Source organism: Neophocaena asiaeorientalis, unplaced genomic scaffold, assembly GCF_003031525.2.
Source record: "Neophocaena asiaeorientalis asiaeorientalis breed wild unplaced genomic scaffold, Neophocaena_asiaeorientalis_V1.1 scaffold596, whole genome shotgun sequence".
NCBI classification, from domain to species: domain Eukaryota; kingdom Metazoa; phylum Chordata; class Mammalia; order Artiodactyla; family Phocoenidae; genus Neophocaena; species Neophocaena asiaeorientalis.
Window position 1 is genome coordinate 168,065 of NW_020172108.1, and position 18,811 is coordinate 186,875.

The following is an 18,811-nucleotide window of genomic DNA, read 5'->3' on the forward strand; positions in this document are numbered from 1 at the left end:
CCCACAAAAATACCACTTCTCCTACTAACAATGCTAAAGGGAGAGAAAGCCTTTAACAGAGGACACATTCAAGGAGAGTCACAGTTATTTAAAACCGGAAACTTAAATATTGATGTAAGAAGCAAGTAGGTTTAGGAAGAGAGCAAGCTACAGAAATTGATAAAAGCTTTGTACTTTTAGTTGAAATTTTTAAAATTATAAACAGAAATGGAGAATTCTCTGCAATTTGTATTTTATCCAGTATTCAACTAAGTGGCCTATTAGTTTAGTAGGATGAAAAGTATCTTGCTGGCAAATGTGGAAATTAATACTGAAACAAACATATAAGGCAGAGACATATTTTTGTAGCAAAGAATTTCCCCAGCTTTGTCAAGGTTGGCACCAGAATCATATTATAGTTATACTTAATATAAATGGTAGATTATGAAATATATAAATGTATATTCAGGGGAAATAGTCAATAAATTGTACATAAGGTACTACAGTAGTAAATGTTAGGTTCTTTTCAATGAATACTTTACAGGGTTTTTGCGATCTTTTTAAAGAGCCTAGTTTTTAAATAAATACTATTTCAAATTTGGGGGATGAGAAGTTTAAAATAAGATGAACCAGATTTCTACAATCCATTTTCTGATGCTCAAAGTGGGCAGACTACAAAATGGAGCATGGCTGAGGCCATGTGGTAATCTGTGTGTTCCTTGCACTGTTTGAATTATATTACACATCCGTAATATGCAGGGGCACAGATCACTCATAGGTTATGCTTTTTAGGCAAACTTTTACACACGAATAACAACTAATTAGAATAGACCTGAGCAAAGCCGTGATGTTTGCTTGTTTCATCAAGCTCCACTTTCTGAGTTTCCCCTGTGAGTCTATTTATTGCTCTGTCTTCTCTATTCCCTAATACCCTCTGTACAACACTTATGCCCTCAAGTTCTCTTGCCTCTTTCACATCATCAAAACTTGCTTTTGGATCATTCAGGCTGAGGTAAAAATGACTACGATCTTAAAGCACAACCAGTATTTGAATTTTAATGGGAAAAAAAGATTTAAGGAAAAGGGATGAGATTCAGAGATAAAGGGATGAGAGTTGAGTGCCAGCCATCAGTTAGATGAGAAGACATTTTTAGGCATCAAAACTTTTCTGCATCTCTAATCATAATACTAATTCTGCAAGCTATATAGTTGGAGAGATGCAATCATATGAAAGGCTCAAGATACCAGAAAATAGAAACCAACACTATTTCTTCTTAGCTCATAAATAGAGTGTAGGTTTACTAAAGAGGACATTAAAATTGCTCCCTGTTTCCTGAACCCAATCCATCCAGCAAGGGAAAGGAGTTGAATAATGTGGCATTTGAGTTGGTTAATGGCAGGGAGAATTCAGAGTGGAATTACAGACGTAAAATGGATATCAGGATGTTATTTGTGTGTATGTGTCCATTGTGTATGTGTATAGAAGCCATCTCTGTCATGTAGGAAAAGACATTTAGATCTTCCAGAGTTATTAATTCACTGAGAAGAAACAATAAACTTCATCATTTTGTTGCTAAATTAGGTCATATTTGAGGGATGAATCAATAACAATGATTTCCTTGAAAGGTCTCTCAAGGCTATTGATTTTTTTTAGGGCACTGGTATGCAAGGGGGTTGTTCTGAAAAGACACAAACAGGTAATACTATCTTTCAAGAATTTTGGTAGTAGTAGTTGAGCAAAAACTACAGTATGATAGAAAGCGGTTAGTTTTCTTTGTCTCATATACAGAGTTAAAATTAAAAAGTGAAAAGACCCTACGTTTTACCATTTTATATTTAACACTTATCTACATAAGTGTTAAAACAAATTGATCTTAGTACCCATTATGATTATTAAGATACCAAAAAAAATTCACTTTGAAAACGATTCCTGAATATGGATACATTTTGTATTCAGAATCACATGGAAAAAGAAGCCTCTTAACTTCCATGGGCCAGTGTCCCATAGTTATTGATCATTATTCATGGGAAATAAATTAATTTTCTAACATTCCATCATTTGCTATTTTTTTAACAAAAGAGGGATTTTATTGTTCAGCACAGGGAAATATAGCCATCATTTTATAATACTTAAATGTAGTATAATCTATAAAAATATTGAATCACTATGTTGTACACCTGAAGCTAATATAATATCGTAAATCATCTATACGTCAATAAAAAAGAGGTATTTTAGTTTTCTTATCAGCTGTTCTGTTCTTTGTTAAGAAGTGAGGAAAAAAACACTGATTCTAAGGAAGTCAGATCCTTGATTTGCCTGATGATTATGAATATGAAAAAAGTGTTCTCTACAGAACAGTAGCTCTTAATCAAAAAAAGGCCGGCTCTAACGTATTCTACAAAGAAGAGTGTGCCAAGATATAGCAATCCTTTTTGATTTTTTTGAAGTTTAAACAAATAGTGTACTCTGCATGAATTTTATCTTTCAACTAAATCATTCTCCTGTGGAATTTATGATGCTATAGTACTAGTTTACGAAGAAAGTGTAGTAGGCTTCACATATCTCCATATCTTATATTGATGGCGTTTAAATTCTAATACCGAATTGTTATTGTTTCATAAACTAGGAGAAAATTGCACTGATAACAAGCAGGAGAAGCTGGCAGAAACAATAGATTTTCCACTCTTTGCTTTCTATTGTTTGTAAGCCTAATTACCCTAGTTGACCAATTAATGACAGCACATGACAAAATTTTCCTGACTGCTAATTAATTAGCTCTAATTTCACTAGTTTTGTTACTGCTAAGGCTTCCACTAATTCTATGTGTGAATGTCTTCTTACCCTACTCATCCTATTTTCCTCTTTGAACTTCCTCATATGTAGAGAACCCATTTGATTGACTTAAAAGTCAGAAGATATAATCAGAGAAAAAGCAAAAAAGAATGACTATAATGCCAATTAGTATAACTGTTAATTAGAAATTACGTTTTGAGGATTTTCAGACAGAAGAGAGGTAGAAATGATAATAGTTTAGTTTTAGGAAAGCTGTAGTACACAAATAGAACCCCAAATCACACCACAGATAATTTTCCAGGAATTTAGTATATCTGATATACACTCAATTTGTGCCCATGAATGGTGAGCAACTAGACGTAGAGGAGAATCACATAGTTACATTTCTGGACAAATCAGGTTATCAGAATGATGTAATAATGGCAGTTTACCTTAATCACCTCTTAGGCTTTCTTATTTACTATGCTAAATGTTAAATGAGATTTCTGAGTAAAAGCATTACAATGACTTCAGCATTGTGGGACATGAAACACAGTGAGAACTCAGAGCAGGGAAGGAAATAAGTAAGGTAAGAAGGAAAAAGAATTGAAAGAGCTGAAAGATGTATTACTTGGCTGTCAGGTGTTAGGAGAGTTTATCTGTGCTTTTTCTTAATCTTCATAATGCTCTTGTCAGAATGGTAGTAACATACCCACTTTTTCAGATGAGCGACCTTTAACTATAGGTTGCACTTGATTGTCTGCCAGGTCTTCAAGTCTGTGATGGGGACAGTAATGTCAGAAATTTCAATCCCAGTCAAATCAAGACCTGGTAGAGACACCATTATGGAAGTGCATAGTTTTGACCCAAATTTGACCACATTAAAATGTTGTTCTTTCTTCTCCAGGATGATAGTCTATATTTCAAGAAGAATTATAATTCTTGCCCCATAACAATTTCTCTGAGTTCTTTGTGCCAACTAAAGCCTTTAATTGATTTTCATATTAGCAAAGCCCTGGAATTATATGCAAAATGCTATGAATAGTTATCTACCTATCTAATTATTTTTAGCAAAAGGATGCAGAGCCGTTATCAGATTCTCAAAATTCAATCAGATTATCTAACAGTTTACATTAAATGAGGTAATGAATGCCCTTTCTGGATCCAAACATTATAATATTTTTAATCCTTACCATGGTCCCTGAAATGTCTATTATCTCTAATTATCAGTAAGGGAACTGATGCGTAGTAAAGTCTAAATAAGTGAGAGGTCTGGAATTCAAATCCAGGTCAGTTTCAGGCTTGAACACCACTAATTCTATAGCCTACACTGCATTCTATACTCTCACTGTAGATAATCTATAAACGTTCATTTATTTCCTTTACCCCAGTTGGGGACAAAGAACATGGGTGTGTGAAAGGAAGTACAGATTAGTTTTAATGTAAATGGTATAATAATAATGCTAGTCAGCAGTTACGGAATATTCATACTGTGCTAGGAGTTGAGCATTAAGTACTTTACAGGCATTCTTTTATTTAAAATCTCATATATATAATACCTACCTTAGGAAGTAGGGAATATAAATGTGCCAAGGTGACTGAAATAACATGGTCATGTACAGGCAATGAAACTGGGAAAGAGTTTTCTGGGCTGATTGTTGAATGTTGGCCAAGACATTAAGGGGAGAAGGGATGAGCACTGGTGGGGAGACTGAAAACTTATTCATCGTGGGGAGAAAACACTGTTGTTTAAGCATCGTACTGCTTGCTTCAGAACTGTTACCCTCATAACCCGAAAACAGGTTTTGCTGAAAGCTGAAGGCAGATTGCTTGCAGTGTGAAAAAGAATTTACTGATATCTATTCATCTCTTCATGTTTGAACCTGACTGTTTTGCAGATTTGTTGAAATGACTCAAGTTCTCTTTGAGATCTGGACTAAATGTCTGTATCACAGCATTAGGGCCCATGGAGCAGCATTTGCAAGCCCATACTCACCTCCCCCCTTTTGAGTGTTTTGCACTCTGGAAAAGCAAACAACAGCAACAACAATATCTTATTTCCTTTTATTTATAGTTATTAATCTTGTCAAGAAACCCAATGTGATATATTTATGCTAAAATATAAATGAAATTTTTTCAGTTTTATTGAGATTTAATTGATATATAATATTGTATCTGTCCAAGGTGTACAATGTGATGATTGATACATATATATATAGTGTGAAATGATTACCACAATAAGTTTAGTTAAACTTAATTCACATAATTACAAATTTTATTTCTGTGATGAGAACTTTCAAGATCTACTCTCTTAGCAACTTTCAAACATAAAGTACGGTATTGTTAACTGTAGTGACCGAGCTGTATATTACATCACCATTACTCACTTATCTTATAACTAGAAGTTTTTACCTTTTGGTCATCTTCACTCATTTTCCTCACCTCCAGCCCCCAGCTCTGGCAACCGTCATTCCATTCTTTCTATCATGAGTTCAGTATTTTAGATTTCACATATGAGGTCATAAAGTATTTATCTTTCTCTGTCTGACATTTCATTTAGCATAATGCCCCCCAGATCCACCCATGTGGTCACAAATAGCCAGATTTCCTTCTTTATCATGGCTGAATAATGGTAGGTTGTATGCACCCCATTTTCTTCATCCATTCATCCACAAAAAAACTCTGAGGTTGTTTCCATGTCTTGGCTACTGTATTGGGTTGGACAGAAAGTTCATACAGTTAATGAATACACTGTTCAATAAAAGTTGGTGAAAATGAGTCTTTTATCTTTACTTAAAATAAATCTTTGACAAAGCCAGCTAGGCATCCCTTTGAGTAATGACTTATATCACATTGAAATATTTTAAATATATGAACAGTAATAGCTTAAATGACAAATGTTACTAATATTGACACAATTTATCAAGGAGAATATGTTAGAATATGTTAAAATGCAGATGGTCAGTGAAAGAACAAATATAACTTTTAACTAAATATTGTCTTGATATTTAGACCATTGGTTAAGAACATGATAACAGGTTTCATCCATTTCAAGAAAACAGAATATTTGCAGATCACTTAACATTTACTAGGTATGTTCTCAGTCTGGAAGGATATATTTCATTTACATGTGTCATTAAATTTAACCACATCCCTCTGTAATAGATAGTGTTATCCCTATTTGCAGATAGGAAACAGGCTCAGAAAGATTAAGAATGTTACCTAATTCTAGTAAGTAGCCAAACTTAAACTGATCTAATTCCAGGGCAAAGCTCTTTCTGACACAGCAGTGTGGGTCTTTATCTCTTTGACAATTGTTGAACATTAAAAGCCTTCTTCCAGGTAAATGCATAAAGAAACAACATGAGCAATGACATAACAATACAAGTCTCACTAAATAATTGGTGTGTTTGGCCTTGCTTTTGCTGATAGATCTTTTGCAAAATTGCTTTTTCTCTGAGATAGTGGACTTTAACTATTTCCTTTGAAGACTTTCCTAAATTATAGCTATCAGAAAGCTACTTTGCTTTAAGGCTAAAGAAAAATGAAAGCTTACTTAACTACACTTAGGTGCCAGGGTCATACTATGAACTCTACACCTGCCAGGATTCACGCTAAGACAGGGTGGCTCCACAAACTGTCCATAGTCCTGTGATTTCTTTCTGAAATTTTGCAGTAGAAATAATTTAATAACTGTTCACAAAAGAGAGAAACACTGTTTCTTGGTCCTCAATATCATACTGCAGCAAAGTAGTCACCCCACCATCATTTCTCCCACAAAAAGGGAGAATAGATGGAAGCCAGTCATCATACTTTCTTTTCTTATTCTAAACTTCCCATCCAGCCCCAGCAATAAAATAATCTTCCTGAACCCCAACAATTTCAAGAATTTTTCAAATCACACTATTTGAAAATAGTTGGGTTGCCCTAATCTAATATGTCCCAGGACCTCAAGGTCACCAAGCTTATGTTAATGAAGTCTAGTTAAGATAAATGATTACAGTTAGTAAACCAACTGCTTATGAGCTCATTGGGCTTTTAAAAATTTACTATCTGCACTTCATAGAGACACAAGTATTTTGCTTTTGTTGGACACTCAACAGTCAAAGTAGTCTTTTAAAAAGCACAAATCAGATGCTATTATTGCACTGCTTCTAACCTCTAAAGGCTATCTGTTGTAAAGAGATTAAATTTTCAACTACTTAGCCAGGCTCACAGGGACCATGTGCTCTGGTCACTTACTGCATCTTTCCCTGACCTTCATGGGGTTCGAGGCACAGTCGTCTTTTTCAGTCCCTCAGATGCAATAAGCTCTACTTCTTGCTCTCCCAGGTTTAGATTGGCTAATCCTTCTACCCAGACCAATTTCCCTCTGATCATTAAGGTCTCAGTTCAAACGCCACCACTACTATCTTGACCAAAGAGACCTGCCTCCTCAGTGCCTCTCCATCCCTTTGTCCAGTCGTATTTCTGTCACTGTACAACATTTATTTACATGTTTACTCTGTCTTCCTCCACCACTGCTTAAGAGCAAGGACTTTGTAATTTTTTGCTCACCACTGAATCTTCCAAGGCTTGCAGCAGACCCTGGCACATAGAAGGCGTGTAGGAAATGTGTGTCTAATAAATGAATAAATATGTGAATGAAAAAACTGTGAAACACTAACACAAGAATATTTTTCTTTCAAAAGAATAATGAAAAATAATTTCATTCAATAAGAGTCATTCTTAGTTACTGATACATGACTTAGTAGATCTCATTCAATTTAAAATGTTCCATTTTTTTCTGATACTTCACAAGTCATTAATTAAATGTTGCTCACTTTTAAGGCCAATCTGTGAGGCATTATTTAACTTGTCTACTCTAAAGTTCCAGCATTAACTCAGGCAGGGCTTCACCAAGTACTGATCATGTGACCTTGGCCTCTCATTGCCTCAGTTTTCTCATTTGTAACATGGGTATAATAATAGGCTTATTTCATAGGCCTATGAGGAGGAAAACCTCATATATATATATGTGTGTGTGTGTGTGTGTGTGTGTGTGTGTGTGTGTGTGTGTGTGTGTGTGTGTGTCTATATATATGTATTTAAACAGTGTCTTAGAATAGTGTCTGACACATGATAAGCATTATAGAAGTATTGACTGCTGCTACTAGTACTGTTATTATGAGAACTAACTGTTGAGAATAATTCTTCATATAGTGGTTTATTCCACTGAAGATAAAGGAAACTCATAGAATATTAGAAATCAGATTAAACACAGAAAGCCAGTAAAATATACCAGGGCAGAAGATGATGAGAGTGTGAAAGCATAGAGGAAAAAGAATGGTTTTTGTTTTTGTTTTTCTTTTTCTTTTTTAATGAAGGAAAGAGCCTAGAAATAGGACAAAAACTATTCATTGGCTTTACTGACATGGAGATTGCTGGTGACCCTCATAAGTAAAATTTCAGGACAGTGGGCAAAGAGATTACGGTGAGAGAAGTCAGATGGATGTAAATTATAGAGTAAATGGGATGTGAGGAAATAGAAACAATATATGAAGATAACAATTTTGAAAAGTTCAGACATGAATTGGCTAAAGAATATATTCAGGGATTAGGGGAGGAGGGAGGCTTTCATGTTACATGTATAGTTTTTAACACTTTAAGTTTAGTTACTAGTCTAGAATGAGGTTGAATTTTGGCAAGAATCATTCATAAGGAGTAGATGGGTTGTAGAAAATGCAGTGCTGTGAAGTACTTGAGAAGATGAGAGAAAATGAAATGCTATCTGTAGTGCACATGGCCTTTTAACTTTAACTCCTGTAGTAAAAGGGAATACAAAGATCAATGCAAATGCTAATGAATTAACGGATTTGGCAGTGGACTATTTACTGACTTCTCTGTTCCTAATGAGTTATGAAGCACCTCACCAGCTCAGAGTGAAGGAAGTAGAGAGGATGGAGGAAAATTTGAGGAGGGTAGGTAAAGCTTCTAAGAAAATAGTCCTTAAGGAGAATTAGAAAGAACTTACTGTAAGTCAGAGCAATATTTCCAGTCTTGAAAATCCATTTGAAGTTGGTGATTATTAATTTATTGGAATACCAATTTGCCCTGACACATGATTTTTCTCCAGCTACCTGGGTATAAGTTACACAGAGGCAGAAAAGAGTGAGAGATAACAATCGAGGGAAAATACAATTAGTATTTTTTTTACCTTTTTCCACTTCCCCGCTCCAACTCTGGGGAGCCTTCATGGACGTGGCTGCCCTCCCAGCCTCCAGCAGCACTCTGTTATCAAAGAACTCAAAGAAATGGAGCATAGGTTTCCCACTTATTAATTTAGCAAAATCAAAAATTATATATAATGTCTTCTGTTGGCAAAGATTTTTGCAATATAATTTGGTTCCATCTTTTGACAAGTAATTCGGCAATGTCTAGCAAGATAAAAATGTTAATAGCTTTTTACACATTAATTCTAATTCTGGAAGCTTATGCCAATAAATAATTTATAATCCAGAAAATTATTATATAAAGATGCTCATTGCCATGTCATTTGCAATAACAAAAAATTGGAAACACCTTTAATTGTTAACAATAAGAAAACAGTTTAGGAAATTATATCCACTTAGTAGAAAATTACACAGTTACTATATTATAATTACAAGATGATGGAGCAAAATAGAATAATGCTTAATAAGGAAAGAATGAAGAAAACTGACCTAAACCTGTGTCTTCCTTATGACAGTAATTATGTAAACATATAAATATTTATTAAAACTTAAAACCAAAATAAAGTTTTAAAAGCTCTGTACCAGTAATGGGGATTTTACATTTGTTTCAAAATATTTTTTAACATAATTCTTATAATTTTGTTTTTTCTACTCCTTTTGTTAAGAATTTCTGATTATTACCTCATTTTTCATTTCATAGTTTCAAATAAAGTCAGCAATTTTATCATCAGAGAAGATTAGATTTATTTGACAGTTCATAATTCCAAGTTATTTGGTATAAAAAGACCATATACACTTGTAGGTGCTTTCAAAATAAAATTTCGAGAATTTTTTTTTTTGCTTAGTCTTTCCTAGTATGGAGATTAAGCAAACTACCTAAAATTGCTAGCCATTCTTTTTTCATTTTTCTCATTTTATTCATTTATCTTGCCCTTCACAGAAATGATAACAAATGAGTCTGCAGCTCCATCTTCCAATTTCTTAAATCCTCTATTTTCCACATTATGAAATCATACTAATATGAATGCTTCCAGTATTTTCAGAGCTCTTTAGTTATTATACTTTAGCATTCTGCATGAAGTATCTTATGTAAGTGTAAAATTTAGACTCAACTTCTGGAAGCTTTTGATTTCTTAGTTCAAAAGTGAGAGATCCTTAGTTCAGCCATATGATTAACAATTACTTGTATAGTAAGAAGCTCCTAAATTACTGTTTTATGGATACCTGGCAGTTTTCTTGCCATTTCTCAGAAGTTCTCTATTAAACACATTCTCTCTCTTTCTCTCTCTCTCTCTCTCTCTCTCTCTCTCTCTCTCACACACACACACACACACACACACACATTGTGATTAAAAGCACAGACTTTGGCATTATGAAGTCTAAGGTTCAATTTCCAGTTCTGTAGCGTCTGGGCCACTTCACTTTAGGCAAGTAATCTAATGTCTCTGAACCTTGTTATTTTCATCTGTAAAATGGAGATTACAATTATATCAGACAATCCTCAAAACATCCGTAATGATTTTAGAGTTTCAGAGTCAGGTACAAGCAGGCACTCAGTAAATGGCTAGTGCTTTTATTAGTTTATTATTATTTAGGTCTTGTTTTTCCTTGAGTCTGTGAGTCCCCATAATGAAATGTAATTTCCAGTAGATTGAGTAACACCTGTTTTCACCAAAAATTTTAACTGAGTTCATTACTTTCTGTGCAACCCAGATTAGTTTTCTACCTTTTTCTCTGTGCCGTATGTAGGTGTTCAATAGATTTATTTAATAAATATATGAATGAATGAATGAATAGATGATTTTTTAAATGCTTCTTTTTGAGAAGGTAGAACAAATGTGACACAGTAGAACAGATAAGAAAAGAGTCCATGGAAAATATGGCAAAGTCACGTATGTGCCCAGGGCCAGCATAAGAAGAATTGCTTTTTATTTTTAAGGAAAAATGTGTTGAATAGCTTATTTTAATTATTTTTAAAAGTTAAGTACAAGATGGGCTTCCTTGGTGGCGCAGTGGTTGAGAGTCCGCCTGCTGATGCAGGGGACACGGGTTCGTGCCCCGGTCCGGGAAGATCCCACATGCCGCCGAGCGGCTGGGCCCGTGAGCCATGGCCGCTGAGCCTGCGCGTCCAGAGCCTGTGCTCCGCAACGGGAGAGGCCACAACAGTGAGAGGCCCACGTACCGCAAAAAAAAAAAAAAAATTTAAGTACAGGGACTTCCCTGGCGGTCCAGTGGTTAAGACTTCGCCTTCCAATTCAGGGGGTGTGGGTTGAATCCCTAGCTGGGGAGCTATGGTCCCACATGCCTCACAGCCAAAAAAGCAAAACATAAAACAGAAGCAGTATTGTAACAACTTCAATAAAAACTTTAAAAAGTGGTCCACATCAAAAAAAAAAAGTTAAGTACAAAAATTTGCTGATGATTTACATATTTAGCACCAATAAAATAATGTGAGATTAGCTGTACTAAAACAGAATGTTGAGCTATGTTCACATTGACATTATATAGTGTAAATTTATGGAAAACTTCTGAGATGGCTGATAAAAAGTAAGATGGTGAGTGACCTTTGAGCAGAAAAAAACAGAAAGAGAAGTGGCCTTTTCTACATTCTATTGTGCCTCTAAGTAAAATGCTTGGTAATCTAGCTACAAAGCTATATGTCATTTGGCTTTAGGCACCTACTGTGATTTACCTTGTGAAGATCAGATTTTGCCATGGAGAGGATTTGTAAAAGTATCACATTTTCCAGCACCATTGGCAACCACAGCTACCAAAAACTCCAATTTAAATTGATGAACCTAATATCAGATGATAGTATCATTTCCTTGTGGGTGTTTTGGGAAAATGTGGGTAGGAAATGTATAAAGGTGAATACTTTATTGACTGAAATAACAATTCATCATTTTGAAAACATAAAATACATTAAAGTTGTTATAGCATCATGCATTAATATTTCACTGTACTTTAGACATTGCCTACAATCAATGTTTTCTGCCCTTTGAAACAGAATCATGCTTGTGGTATGCATTAATCATATAAAAGATTAAACACTGAAAAGAAATTCAGTCTTTAAAGACAATTTGCTTTGATTTATTCAGTGGGTTCTTCCAAAAAGTTAATACCAAGAATTATTGCTTGTTGAATTGGAGTTACAAGTTCTTTCAGAGTTACTTAGTATTTTCTTTAATATCAGTATCAAGGATGGTAAAGCAAATTTACATATTTATTAGGAAATACAGGCACATAATCATAAAACAAGAAAACACAATGTTTTTATAGACTTTATTTTTTAGAACTGTTTTAATTTTACAGAAAAATTGAGAAGATAGTGTAAAGTGTTTCCATATACACTATACCCATTTTCCTCTATGATGATCAACTTATATTAGTATGTTACATTGTTACAATCAATTAACAAATATTGATACATTATCATTTACTATAGTCCATACATTAGTCCAGTTCCTTAGTTTTTACCTAATGTCCTTTTTCTATTCCAGGATTTCATCCAAAACATCACATTACATTTAGTTGCCATGTTTCCTTAGGCTCCTCTTGGGTTTGATAGCTTCTCAGATTTTCCTTGGATGACCTTAACAATTTTGAGTAGTTAGGTTTTTGTAGGATGCCCACTACTAAAATTTGTTTGATGCATTTTTCATGATAATATTGGGATTATGTGTTTTGGGGAGGAAGACCACAGAGTAGAAGTGTTATTTTGTCAGATCACATCAAGTGTACAAAGTATCAATATGCATTACGAATGCTGAGGTCCACCTTGATCACCAGGCTGAGGTAGTGTTTTTCAGGTTTCTCCATTGTAAAATTACTGTTTTCCCTTTTCCATATTGTATTTTCTGGAAGGAAGTCAATATGCTCAGCCCACAACTAAGGAATAGAGAGTTATGCTTAAGATGGAGTAACTACATAAGCTATTTGGAATTCTTTTGCACTGGAGATTTATCTATTCTCCCGCATTTATTTATGTATCCAATTATTTATTTATATCAGAAGAACTCATGGATTTTTATTTTATACTTTGGGTTATAATCTAATTCTACCTTAGTTACTTTGTTCCTCAAATTGCTCTAGTCCTGACCCTTGTGAACTCTTTTCACTTCAGTGGCTCTTGTGCCACTCTGATGTATCCCCATCCTATATATATTTTTTGGAACTTCCTTACTTTCTGACACTATAAGATGGTCTTGTATATAAATCTTGTATATTTACTGCCCCAGTCCTAGAATCAGCTATTTCTTTAAGGATAACTAGGTATTTTTAGTGGAGAACAGTGTTAGACAGCAGGATCTGGGTGTGGGGTGTGCTAATTGCTGCTCAGATGTCATTGCTTCTAGATCTCAGCTGACAGAGCAAAGAGATAATATGTGTGTACATTACCCATGTATATGCACATATCTATAAGTATCTCTCTACATAACCACGTGTATTAAAGTAATATGAAGCAATATTAAGCTAAACGTGAATGTATATTGATGTTTCCAACTTTAATGTTACCACATAGATTATCTTAGCCTCATCTCTTGCTTATCTTTAAATTTCAACTCCAGCAAAACACTTGACTTTTAGAAATATGAAAATCAAATTGTAGCAACTTTGGGGAGCCATATCATCTAGCAGAATAATTCTTAAAGGGCAAGGTGTATATCATCAAATTTTAATTTACAGTCAGCAGTACTTTTTAACATCAATAGGCCTCCAGACCTCTGCTTCCAAGAAGATGAAGTAGCCCATTTCTCCCAGGTTCCCCCACTTAAAACTAAAACCCTGAACATAACAACAAACAAACATAGGAAGACACTGAAAGGTGGAAATGAGAAGGCAGACTTAACTAGGGACTTTGGGACTTGAGGAATAACATGGTGATGAGTCCCCTGAAAATAGGATGACTTCCTTCTAAAAAGTAATAATACAATTAAATGGGATACAGAGTCATATAATAACTCACAATGTTTAGAATACAATTGAAAAATACTCATGACACGAAGAACCAGGAAATCACAGAATAAATGAGAAAAAACAATAAACATACACCAACACTGAGATAAAACATCTATTGAAATTATCAGACAAGGCTTTTAAATAAGCTGTCACATAAATGCTTCAATTAACAATTATGTGTTCCTTGACAGAAATGGGAAAAAATAGAAAATGTAAACAAAGAACTAGAAGTTATAACAATAAAAACAAATGAGAAGAGTAGAACTGAAAAATACAACAATCAAAAAACCTTGCTCAAGAGTGGAGATTACAAAGCATAGAATCATGAACTTAGAAGAGAACAATACAATGTACCAAATGTACAGAGAAAAATAGGCTGAGGGGTAGAGATGGGAGAAAGAACAGGATCGCAAGAACCTGTAAACAGTAACAAAAGCACTAACATTCATATCATCAGAGTTCCAGAATGAAAAAAGAGAGCACGTAGGACTGACAAAGTATTCAAAGAAATACTGACTAAAAAGTTCCCAATTTTTTAGAAGACATAAACACAAATTCAAGATTCTGAACAAACCCAAAGAGGAAAAACAGAAAGATATCCTTGCCAAGACATGTCATAATTAAACTTCTGAAAAGTAGAGACAAAAAAAATCTCGAAAGTGGACAGGCAGAAACAATGCGTCACTTATTGAGAAACCAATTCCAATGACAGCATATTTCTTGTCTAAAACTATGGAGTCAGAAGCATTGACATAACATTTTTCAAGGACTAGAAGAAAAGAACTCTCAGCCACAAATTCACACTTTTTATATCCACTTTCATGTTTGACTTATATTAATGGACTACTAACTCATCTTTCTATATCCAGGACTGCCATCACGCTTCTCCAGAAATCTAGTCACAGTATTTCCAGAGTGATCTTTCTGAAAATGAAACAAATTTTTCTTATAAAAATACCTGATGTGTTATGAAACTTTTCTCTCTTCTAAGTTACCAGTTAAAATCCTTCAATGGATTCCCATCTTTCTTGGAGTAAAATCTCACATGCAAACTCTCTTTGTCCTTTTGGGCTGCTGTAAGATTATACTGCAGGTTGGGTGGCTCATAAACAACAGGAATTTTTTTTTTTTTTTCTCACGGTTCCAGAGGCTGCAAGTTCAAGAATAGGGTGCCAGTATGGTCAGATGAGGGCCCTCTTCTGAGTCACAGACTTCTCATTGTATCCTCACATGGCAGAAGAGGTTAGGGAGCTCGGTGGGGTCTCTTTTATAAGAGCACTAATACCATAATCATTTCCCAAAGGCCCCACCTACTAATACTATCACCTACGGAAATTAAGATTTCAACGTATGAATTTGGAGGGGAACACAAAGACTAGACCATAGCACTTACTATACATACATGGACCATTCATGATCTGGCTTCTACAGGTAACTATGGATTTTGTTATTTGATTGTCACAATACATTGAATTCTAGGTGTCATGATAATGATTTTAGTAACAGTAACACTGGTGCCTAGTTTAACCCATGGCATACTTTAGGTGTTCAATAAATGTTTGTTGAATGAGTGAATGAATGAATGGTTAATTTGAAACCTTAATCATGTTACTTTTCAAAAATCTGTTAAAAGATACCCACAGTTTTCCAGAAGATTAGGGACTTAGGATCTTAAACTTGATTTAATAGAGGAAATTTTTACTCATACATCATGCTTAAATACCTCAAAGTAAAACCATTAACCCAGGAATTTAAGGTTATCCATTTGGACTTGCAAGCCAATAATTAATATCTCCTGCCCCGACTGTATTAGATGGTTTCAATGCTCCACTCATATCTCCCCAGCACTCATCATTCCAGTATATGCTGATAGAATCATGCTACCACCTGCAATTATCCACCTTAGGGCAGGCCAGAAGTGTACAGGAGTTAATGTATCTGGGTGTAGCTTTCAACCAAGGATGGAGGGGACTGGAAGATAAGTACTTCAAGTTTCTTACCGATTCTTGGGATAACTCTGAGACATGTTCTGTAGAGTTTCACAGAACTCCCCTGAAGTACTGGCAGCAGTTCCCTGCAGGAGTAATTTATTTAATAATGCACCTCTGTTGGCTTCCTTCCATGCCTCCACTCTCAATTCCCACTCCACTTCTGAGTTTTCTGGAAGCACCTCCCGGATGAACAGTTTGCATTCAAATTATTGCCTCAGGTTCTACTTCTAGGGGAATTCAATTGATAGCCTCCTAAGAATCCAGTGCTCCTTACAGAGCCGTCACTGATACAAGTACAAAGGCACGGCACATTACGTATCACTCCTCCTAAATCCTAATATTTTTAAACAGATAGGAAAGAGCATGACCTTGAAGAGAAAAAGAGTTTATGTGAGAATGGCCAATGGATAAAGGGAAGGAGAGACAGTGCCATTTGTTTTCCATTCATGATAGTGTGAAATTTATGGGCAGATGGTCTAACAGGTGTGACTATAATTTGAGGAGCCTCTCCCTTGGTTACAGAAGACTGCTATTGTTCTTATTATGGAACCACAACCTCATGACTTTATTGCTTCACTTGATGTAGCCTTTTCTTGTACCCTTAAATCTTTCTACATCACTGAATTGCAGCCAATAGATTTATTTTCTCCCTACAGCTCATCACAAAAAAAGACACACATGTGCGCGCACACACACACACACACACACACACACACACAGTTTTGTGTATGCCAGTGCTAGAAAAGACGAGCTCATGGTACATGTATGCAATGGATATTGTACATTACAGGTCTCTGTGAAATAGTCTTCTACAGGTTCCTATGTTTATTTTATGAATAATTAACTTTAGTAAAGTTAATTTCCTGAAGATCTTGATGGAAGACTGAAGAAAGGAAGTAAATTTTAAAGAAAAAGACTTAGAAACTTACCCTTTTTGCCCTCTCCTTGTGTCTTAATGAACAAAGGATTACTGGGCCTTTTTTGAAGTCTTTGCTTGAGTTGAAGACACAAAATGCAACCTGTACTCTTATCATAATATGTTCAGTTTATGAGTACACAAACTTATAAACCGTGAATTTCCCTAAAGTTATTATACCATTTAGAAGATGTTTGCTTGGACGTTTACTTAAAACCAAACAATTGAGGTCTATATGTCCAAATAATTTCCTTCTCTCTTGCTGTCTCCATTTCAGTTTCCTGAGTTTCTGGGAAGGCCTGGTTTCCCCAAAGGAACAATTTCTGGTAGAAGTCTGAAGGTCTGACCCAAGAAAAAAAATCCAGTATAGCCAATGAATTGAGGACAAGAAGGTTTCCAATCAGGTAGGAACATTTAATCTCATACATTAAGATCACTTTAAGTAAGGTGTGCTGATAGCTGGATATGATTTAACTGCTTGGAAAGAGATGCATATCTATTATATAACCTACCCCACAAGGAAGCTGTTCTCAATTCCCTTAGAGATTGTGGTGTTTCTCACAGAGTGCCTTGGGGAAAAATGAATACTATAACAGTATGATGCTTTTTTTTTTTTCATTTTTAGCTCATTGTTGCCAAGTACACTTGGTGATCTTGGTGCCTGTGGTTTAACCCCAGGAGGTTAGACATGTGGAACAGCACATTAACACTTTTTAGTATTTTCTCCCAAGACAAATCATTTTTATAGGTTGTCTCCGTGGTCTTCTAGTTGCTCATCAAAATTAAGCATCAAGTCTTCTAAGTGAGCAATAGCCTCAGTCAGTGTGAGGAAATCAGCTTGGTTCTTATTGGGGCACATCTTGGTCTTGGCACAAAGTGAGTTCACATAGGGATTTAGAAGGAGGAGAATGGGGCATGCGAAAGGGGAGTTCTGTGTTCTCATTTACCTATGCACGTTGAAACTCCACTAACAGTTTTATTTTCATTAGTAGTTTGTAATAAAAACTTAGGGTAGGGCTTCCCTGGTGGCGCAGTGGTTGAGAGTCCGCTTGCCGATGCAGGGGAAACGTGTTCGTGCCCCGGTCCAGGAAGATCCCACCTGCCGCGGAGCAGCTGGGCCGGTGAGCCATGGCCGCTGAGCCTGCGCATCCGGAGCCTGTGTTCAGCAACGGGAGAGGCCACAACAGTGAGAGGCCCGCATACCGAAAAAAAAAAAAAAACTTAGGGTAAAGGGAATAATGAAGCTGTCCCATTATATGGCAGGACAAAAGATAGTAGTGACATCAAAATCAGGGCCTATCCATCTCATTTGCAGTTATATACTCAGTGTTTATCATAGCATTTGACCCCTCATCAGTATTCAATAAGAAGATGCTTGTTGAATGACTTAGGGATGAATTAATGAATGAAAAAAATTAATATGGTAGAAAATGTGTTTTATCCTTGTATTTTCGTGTGTTGACTTCTGTATTTCAAGACACAGCACTGTAAGTGACACACTGTAAGTGACACATAGAATATAAGCAATACAATTTGTTGAAAGAATGAATGAGTCCCCACAGTTCTAAGAATAATTTTAAAACCAACACAGACCCCATATCTGCCAAGGTCTATGACAGAAGTATCCAGAGATGAAAGCCTGGATCTCGGCTAGTGGTAGAGCTGACAGAATTTATCTAGTTTTAATAATTTCCAGCTCATCCCATTACATTTAGGCATAGTACCTACATGAGCCATACAATTAAATGTTGACTGAAAAAAAATGCACAACCTAAAAGTTGAGAATTATGTTTTATTTGGAGGACATACAGAGGACTTAAGTCAGGAGACAGCCTCTCAGATAGCTCTGAGGGACTGTTCTGAAGAGGTAAGGGAGGGCACAGGGTATTTAGGGGTTCTTGCAAAAAAAAAAACAGGTAGTTGGAACATCAAAAGATTACTGTTAATTAAAGAAACTAGACATCTTAAGTTAATAAATTTA

At 35.4% G+C, this 18,811-nt stretch overlaps 1 protein-coding gene across 1 annotated transcript in view; it reads left to right on the top strand.

Moving 5' to 3' along the window:
• The first annotated feature begins 17,077 nt into the window (after positions 1 to 17,077).
• The window catches only part of PKIA (cAMP-dependent protein kinase inhibitor alpha), a 30,608-nt gene continuing 28,874 nt past the window's right edge, over positions 17,078 to 18,811 (top strand). The window contains exon 1 of the mRNA XM_024751619.1: positions 17,078 to 17,234. The gene's annotated coding sequence lies outside the window, so the exon portion shown is untranslated. The remainder of the gene's footprint in view (positions 17,235 to 18,811) is intronic.